Here is an 8561-nt window from a genome sequence, read left to right as displayed (position 1 = left end):
TGAACACAGAAAAAACGAAGTATGAAATTTGTATATACAATGTTAAAAAATAATTTAGCAATGTACAGAAATATATCGAAAATATGTTTCACGGGTTAATATGCTTTTCTCTATAGTTCATACATTTTTATGTCTTTTCTCCATCAGATTAAAACTGTTGTAAGACAGTTTTTGCTGCAGTACAGTTGATGCACTTATCTACAGCTCTTCAGTTGATCTACTTTAACTAAAGCTGGTATGGAATATTTTTACAGTTACTCTATGGAACAGAACATTAAACTAAATACAGACTCTTTTGGTATGGCCAGCAGAACTGAAACTTAACGTAATATGAACACAACATATACGATACACACAAAGTGTGCTCTCTGTCTTGCCCATACGGTATTCTCTCTCCTCTCTCTCTCTCTCTCTCTCTCTCTCTCTCATTCTCTCTCTCTCTCTCTCTCTCTCTCTCTCTCTCTCTCTCTCTCTCACACACACATACACACATACAGGGTGTCCAATACAATATAGCTCACGTACATAGTGCACAAACAGACAATCACATGTACATATGCTCACAGATATATACGCCTACATACATACACTATGATAAGTGAGTCTAACTGTTCCACATACAGAATATATCACCATATACACAACACCCATGTAGAGTTTACAAAGGGCTCACATGCGCATGCCGGCTGGTGTGGCCGTGCGGTTCTAGGCACTTCAGTCTGGAACCGCGTGACCGCTACGGTCGCAGGTTCGAGTCGTGCCTCGGGTATGGATGTGTGTCATGTCCTTAGGTTAGTTAGGTTTAAGTAGTTCTAAGTTCTAGGGGACTGATGACCACAGATGTTAAGTCCCATAGTGCACAGAACCATTTGAACCATTTAACATACGCATATCCACATAAACAGGTTTTATGAACTCTGTGAAAACCTTAGCCATCTTCAGAAAGATGAAGTGTCTGTTGAAGATTGGGGCCATTTATAATATGGCCTGGCAATATAACCTGTTGCTGCACAACGCCCATCCCAACCGGTAGTTAAGTGAATTTCCTGATGCTCTCTAATGTTTTCTATAGTTATGTCGGAAATTGCATTATATGCAAGTCTATCAAAATTTTTCACATGTGTAAACATAACAGAAGCTCTCTGTTTGGTGTCTAAGTCAATATGTTCTTTCAGCCAGGGTCACCCCTTGAAGGAAATAGAGCGGGTCGCGGGTGACTCCATCCAGTTGCAACGCCAACTTGAGAGATTCCTAGAGATATCAGTAATGTAGTATGTCCCTTGCTTATCAATTGCCGGCCTGGGTGGCCGAGCGGTTCCAGGCGCTAAAGTCTGGAACCGCGCGACCGCTACGGCCGCAGTTTCGAATCCTGCCTCGGGCATGGATGTGTGTGATGTCCTTAGGTTAGTTAGGTTTAAGTAGTTCTACGTTCTGGGGGACTGATGACCTTAGAAATTAAGTCCCATAGTGCTCATAGCCATTTGAACCATTTTTGAGCTTATCAGTCTAGCCTAGTCAACAGTTTTTGGTGGGAATCGTTTTGCAGAACTTGGCGCTCTGGACACAGCAGCAAATCGCTGTACAAGTGATGCAAACTAATATAATACAGTAAATCTACCTATAAAAATAATCCCACTTCAGAATCTGCCGGTATAGCTTTAATTTTTTTAACCCAGTCTTGCGATTTCTTCGTCAGACAACTATCAAAACTCTTCAGTAGCTAGATAATGTTGCGTGGCATTGTTGTTATCTACGTACATGATATAGCTTCTACCACCATATGCACTGAATTGTTCATGCATTCACAGGTTATCTGCCTTGGTGTATCTATGGACCCATTGGCAAAGTCCCCAGAAATCCCTTGATTGATAAAAAAATAGCGTGTCGACATCAATCAAGAGTTCATTATTGACATTTGTCTTTTTCAACATAGCGTCACATGTTTTCTGGCACAAATTTTGAACGTCTGCAAGTAAGTGCACATCCATGTCCATATAAAGCCTTGCGTATTCCCCTAAATTAGCGATGGTGAAATCCTACTGGACATTTACTATGCATGTCATATGACAGCGTCTGACCATTTGTTGGTGCTTGCACTTGTGCCAGACTGCGTGGTTTCATCGAGATTCTCTCTTGAATCCAGATATTCATTTGGAAAACCAGCTACTTCGCTACAAGTTAAAACTTTGCATCATTGAGAAATGCAGCTCTAATGAGATGTAAATCCTCCTGACACGTGGTTTCAGCAAGTTTCTGTAGCGGTCCCTGCATGAATGTCAGTGTGTCATGTAACACTCTTGGTTACTCTCTCCGAAAACGAAATCTATCTGTCAGTGGCGTCAAGTAGCACGTTTACCAGATCTTTGTTCACACCATAAATAGCCGAGGGCTCAAATAGGAAATTAGCTTCATACCTGCTTAACTTGTCGATGAAAACGAGTATGTGTTGTGAGCATAAGTAATCCAGGTTCCAAGAATTATGTGAAGCTCTGTGTAATTTGCATGTTAGATGGCATGATACCTAAGTGATGTTGCCACTTCTTTACCCAATAGCTGCCGAAAGTGTAACAATCAGCTGCATTCTTGTATAGCAATTTATCTTCCTGCTTATTGGTAATAGGGCAACGACCTTGCCGCAGTGGATACACCGGTTCCCGTGAGATCACCGAAGTTAAGCGCTCTCGGCGTGGTCGGGACTAGGATGGGTGACCATCCAGGCCGCCATGCGCTGTGGCCATTTCTCGGGGTGCACTCAGCCTCGCAATGCCAATTGAGGAGCTACTCGACCGAATAGCAGCAGCTTCGGTCAAGAATACCATCTTACGACCGGGAGAGCGGTGTGCTGACCCCACGCCCCTCCTATTCGCATCCTCCTCCGAGGACGACACGGCGGTCGGATAGTCCTGGTAGGCCACTCGTGGCCTGACGACGGAGTGGTTTTTTTGTTGGTAATAGGAATGATGATGTTGTAAATATCATCAACGTTCCTTGCAGTGTTTTCAAGCTCAGAGAGCAACCATTCCACATCATTATGTCCAGCGTATGTATCAAAATAATTGAGACTAGAATCATATGCGCTTGCAACTTCATACTCTTCAGCAAAACTTCCGTTAGAGTGGTATGTGAGTCACAGGAGCGAGAAGACTTCAGAGTCTGCGTGTATGGTAAATGGTCTCGCTTCTTGCTGAGAGCTCATGTAATTACAGCGATCAAGGCAAATGCGTTTATACTCTCACGATGAGAGCAGATTTCTATTGTTATGCCTTTACAAAGGACTGATTCCAAAGTACTGGAAGCCATTTCATGTTAACTAAAAATGCAAAGAACTAACAATCACTATCAAAGCACAGGCCTACATTGATGTTTTAAGCACCTTCTTACTTACCACTATTGAAGAGCAATTCGGGGATGGTGATTGCACCTTTCAGCACGGTAGAGCACCTGTTCATAATCCACGGCCTGTGGCAGAGTGGTTACACGACAGTAATGGACTGACCTGCACAGAGTATTGATCTAAATCCGATTCCATGCCAGGCCTCACCGACCGACATCGATACCTCTCCTCAATGCAGCATTCCGTGAAGAATGGGCTGCCATTCCCAAGAAACATTCCAGCACCTGACTGAACTTACGCCTGCGAGAGTGGAAGCTGTCATCAAGAGTAAGGGTGGGCCAACATCATACTGAATTCCTGCATTACCTTTCGATGGCACCACGAACTTGTAACTCATTTTCAGCCAGGTGTCCGTATGCTTTTGATCACATGGTGTATGTCGCTACAGCTGACAATGTTTCATTGCTATGTACAACAACCGCAGTCACTCACTTACATGAAAGCGTTTCCAGTCCATTTATAGGCTGCAAATATATGTTATTGGGTAAGTTACGGACCTGTTGTTTTGAAGCTTCTGTGTAAAAACCTGACGTTGAGTTCCGTAGGAACACCCGGAGAACAAGTGTCTCTTAGAAATTTAGAGTACGTTCATAAATTCAAGTAAAATAGAACCTCCTCAGAATGACTTATGGTACTACTCAACATAGAAAGTTTTTTATCATGTCGTTTATTAAAATTCATAAATGGGTAAGATATGTATGACGCACTTGTTACCACTGGTGATGCTTTTATAGCAAGTTATACAAATAGTGGCCTTAATATGTGCAGAGGTACCTTAAAGCAACCATCTGATTTAATGTTGCGAGTTGTCGTTAAGGAATATCATTTGTTTAAAACATTTACATCTGATGATTTCGAAAGATCGCTCCTAGGAATCACGAATCATAAAGATGTGACAATTTTTTTTTCGGAATAACAGTGAAATACATGTCAATGCATAATGTCATTGTGCAAAATCACTTTACCTTTGTAGAAGGAAACATTAATTCATATTTTACTTTAGATTTTACAGGGAATTTCGACGAAACGATGGGGAGCACTTCTACCAACGCTGAGACTGGGACGTGTATAACGAAGGCAGATTTCTACAGTTCTCGCTTGTTCCTCCCCCTTTATTTTTTCATTCGACAATGGGGTGAGGGTGAGAGAAAAATCAGCCTCATCGGACTTGCCACGGTTACGTGGAACATATAATTTAGGCAGGAGAATTATTTAGCAGAATATCTTTTTTTAAACTGTTCCAAAACTTTACATAAAAATATCATTGATTTTATACCAACCAACCAATTGCATTTCCTGGAGTATCTCCGTGACACATAATGACTAAGGTGTGTTCACAATCGGAGCAGAAACCCTTCGATCCAACAATTTCTTTTAAAATCGACTTGATAACCCTCTCTAATACGCGTAGTGTTTTGAGTAGCGGGCTGTATGTGAGTTTCGATTAAGTTAAAGCGACGGTACTGTTTGTAACACCGCGCCTGGCCAGTCCTGTAACGTCGTAAGAGCTATGCTAGGGGACCAGAATCTTCTCTCACGGAAATAGCTTATGGAGAAAGGAAGAAGATTTTCTCACATTTACGACTGACTGTCCTATTCAATGCAGTGGTTCCCCAATTCAGGTCAGCTTCTCCACGGTTTATTAGGTTTTGCAACTTTCTTGTATACTGCAGCATTTAAGACAGGGATCGACAGAAGGGGCGAAGCGTCGTCTCGAAAAGTTTTCAGGAAATTTGTATACTGATGTAGAAATTTTTCCCAGTCCACAAATCAAAGTTAAATTTGTTAAGGAAATTTTACTTTTTTTACTAGACGTCATTTACGAATTCAGACGTATGAGAAATATAAACCAAATCGAATAATAGTCGTAAGCTCGGAAACCTGAGGTATGCAAAGGAACAACTGGCGGAACTACGCAGATATCGGATTATTATGAGAACAGGGATGAGTAATTGATTCAAAAATTGCTAATCCCAAGTCTCCAGTATCATTTTGTGCCAGCGCAAGCAACGACACCGCATTACGTGCATCCGAAACTTTATAATAACGCCAATTCAAATGGCATCCTGGCAACGATAAAGCACGTAGCCGCAGGTTAAGCAAACAAAGTATTGAGAGGTCGGAAATAGCAGTGCTAGAAACCAATGACTGGCATTACGTGGCGGCCCCATGCCAGCCGTTCCTGCGCTCTGTCTTAATACTCTCCCTTTCTGTAATGATCAACGGTTCTCACAAAAAACGCAACACAACGAAAGAGACGCGCAGGCCGCCATCAGCCTCCCACGCTTCCTCGATGTCATCACCCTCACCCTCGTAACCTTTACTCACAGATCGCTTCCATGTTTCATTTTTCGCAAGGACGCTTTCATGTTCATTACATTTCTTACCTCTCTCAGACATATTTAAAATTCCCTCTTCTGCTAACAGTTGAGCTTCTGAAGTATATTGTTGCCCCTTAAAAGAGTCAAGGGGAAATCTGCTGTTGAATTTTGGATAGACTGATTAGATCGAGAGGTATCTGAAAAACAGTACTGATATCTTTGTGAGGTTACCGCTGTTCTGTACCGGTAGCCTCGTAGCAATTGACACGCCGACATGAATTGGGAAACACGTGGCAGTTTTCAATGTGACTGACATATAACCGACTTAAAAAGTTCAGTTTATTTACGGTAACGTTATAAGTACCGCATAAATTTAGCGGATGTATTCCATTTGCTTTCAGTCTTACATTAAACATATCTTGAATTGACATAAAGACACAGTCATGTACAGCAACGTCAATCTAAATTGTTGCACGATGACGATTGAGACTGCGTTCACCCAGTCACTTCTGCTGCAGCTACTTACAATTTAATCAACATGCAGGTTAACTACATATTTTTATCCAATGTAGCCAAAATAAACTGGCATTTCATAATACAGTAATTTAGACAGAAACTAGATGGTCAGAAAACTATTCAGAAGAGTCCGAATATTACAAAACATAACTGAAATGTAATACTGGCTGCAGAAAAGTTCGAGAATATCGCAACGACGATTAGCTGTGCAAATGCGAAGTAAAAGGTCTCGTGGAAGAACAAAGACCTGAGTTTTTATAGTTAAAGGTTTCTATTGTTCGACAATTAATGTCTACAGATCAACATGTGTGTATTCAGTTCTGTCCGTAGGTTCTGAGGAAAATGGTAGTGTGAAATCTGGAAGTCTGGTTCACCGAGAACGCGCAGAACACCCAACATGATTCCGAAATTTCATCAGTTTCATTGCAAAGCCGTTGTATGCTGTTAAGATTCGTATGTAGTGCATGAAACCAGGGATGGTTTTACTTTGGTCGTACTGTCTAGTACTAATAATAAGTACTGACCGATATTACCGTTGTTAAATGCTCAAGAGGTATAAGTGAAGATGATCAGTCACACCGTGTGCTACTCACTCCCTCCGTAGGACAATCCAAAATAAATTTTACTAACATTCAACATCTTTATTCTTGATGTCTGCATATTCACACCCGGTAGAGGGCTCCGAATTGTATAGTGTACATGGCACTGTGTAACTTTACTATGTCGGTGCCTGCCAGACAGCATGCTGTAATCGAGTTTCGAAATCGAAGAGTTCGTTCACACATGGAATACTCTCTCTTTCAACATGCCCAGACCACACACAAGCGCGACGACACCTACAACAATCCGAACCCTGGATTCACTGTCGTCAGTCATCCCCCATACAGCGCCGACTTGGCACCATCCGATATTTTTTTGTTTCCAAACCTTTAAGAACACCTTTATAGACTTCACTTTGAGAGTGATAAAGCGGTGCAAGCAGAGATGAGGTTGTGGCTCCGTCAACAATGTCAAACATTCTACAGTGACGGTATCAACAAACTGGCCTCTCGTTGGGAAAAATGTATTGGTTGTCAGGGTGACTATGTCGAGAAGTAAATATGTATACAGGAAGAACATAGATGTAGAATGTTAATAACGTTTGTGTTACGTAAAAAGCTTTAAGAAATTTCACGCGCGAAATTCGGAGGCACTGCTCTTCAGCAAGCAATCGTACACCGCAGTGACGTACCAACTGTGTTGTTTATAATGTAAGAACAGCGCAGGCCAGCTCAGTTAGCTCTCTCAAAATTTCCACTGTTCGTGGTTTTGCCGCATAGACCGTTCCTCGAAGATAAAAGTGTAGGTGGATTAAATTCGGAGATGGAGTAGGGTACATGCACATTCCCTTTCGTCCAGTGAATCTTTCAAGGAATGTGTGACCGAGAAATGCTCAGACATCGACATGAAAGTGAGGTGCTATAATATTATGTTGCAAGATCAATGTTCATTGTTACCAAAGTTCGAGAAGACTAGGAGTGGTAATACGCAACATTTTAGGATGAGTATCAACTGTGACAATCTTTTCAGTGGCCATTATGCATTGTAATGAAGTAATACTTCACAAGGCCCGCCCGGTTTTCGGATGGGAAGGAGCGCCCAGTCCCCGGCACGAATACGCCCGGTGGATTTGTGTCGAGATCCGGTGAGCCGGCCAGTCTGTGGATGGTTTTTAGGCGGTTTTCCATCTGCCTCGGCGAATGCGGGCTGGTTCCCCTTATTCCGCCTCAGCTACACTATGTCGGCGATTGAGGCGCAAAAAAGTTCTCCACGTATGCGTACACCACCATTACTCTACCATACAAACATAGGGATTACACTCGTCTGGTGTGAGACGTTCCCTGGCGGGGGTCCACCGGGGGCCGAACCGCACAGTAACCCTGAAAGACTGGTTCGGTGTGTGGCGGCGGAGGGGTGAAGTGGACTGCGGTTGTCGTGGTGGAGTTGTGGATCATTGTGGCTGCGGCGGGGACGGAGCCTCTCCATCGATTCTAGGCCCCCTGTTACAATACACTACTTCACACTGCTTTTTAAGTTACTGTGTACGATATGTAGGTCTGTTTTTTTGTTTGTTTGTTTCGGAATGAATGTTACAATAAATTGTTGCGTACACAAAACAGAGAACTGGAAGAGTAAACTGTATTCAGTTACAGATAATCACACGAGTCAATATGTTACCCGCGTCTAGTATCAAAACCATTGGAAAACTGCAAGGAAAATCGAAGTCAAGTCGGAACCGTGAGTCAAGTTAAACCGAAACGAACGAAAGACATACCGATCTACAGAGAACT

This window comes from Schistocerca nitens, chromosome 3 (assembly GCF_023898315.1).
Source record: "Schistocerca nitens isolate TAMUIC-IGC-003100 chromosome 3, iqSchNite1.1, whole genome shotgun sequence".
Classification (NCBI taxonomy): domain Eukaryota; kingdom Metazoa; phylum Arthropoda; class Insecta; order Orthoptera; family Acrididae; genus Schistocerca; species Schistocerca nitens.
Note: the sequence above shows the minus strand (reverse complement) of the source record.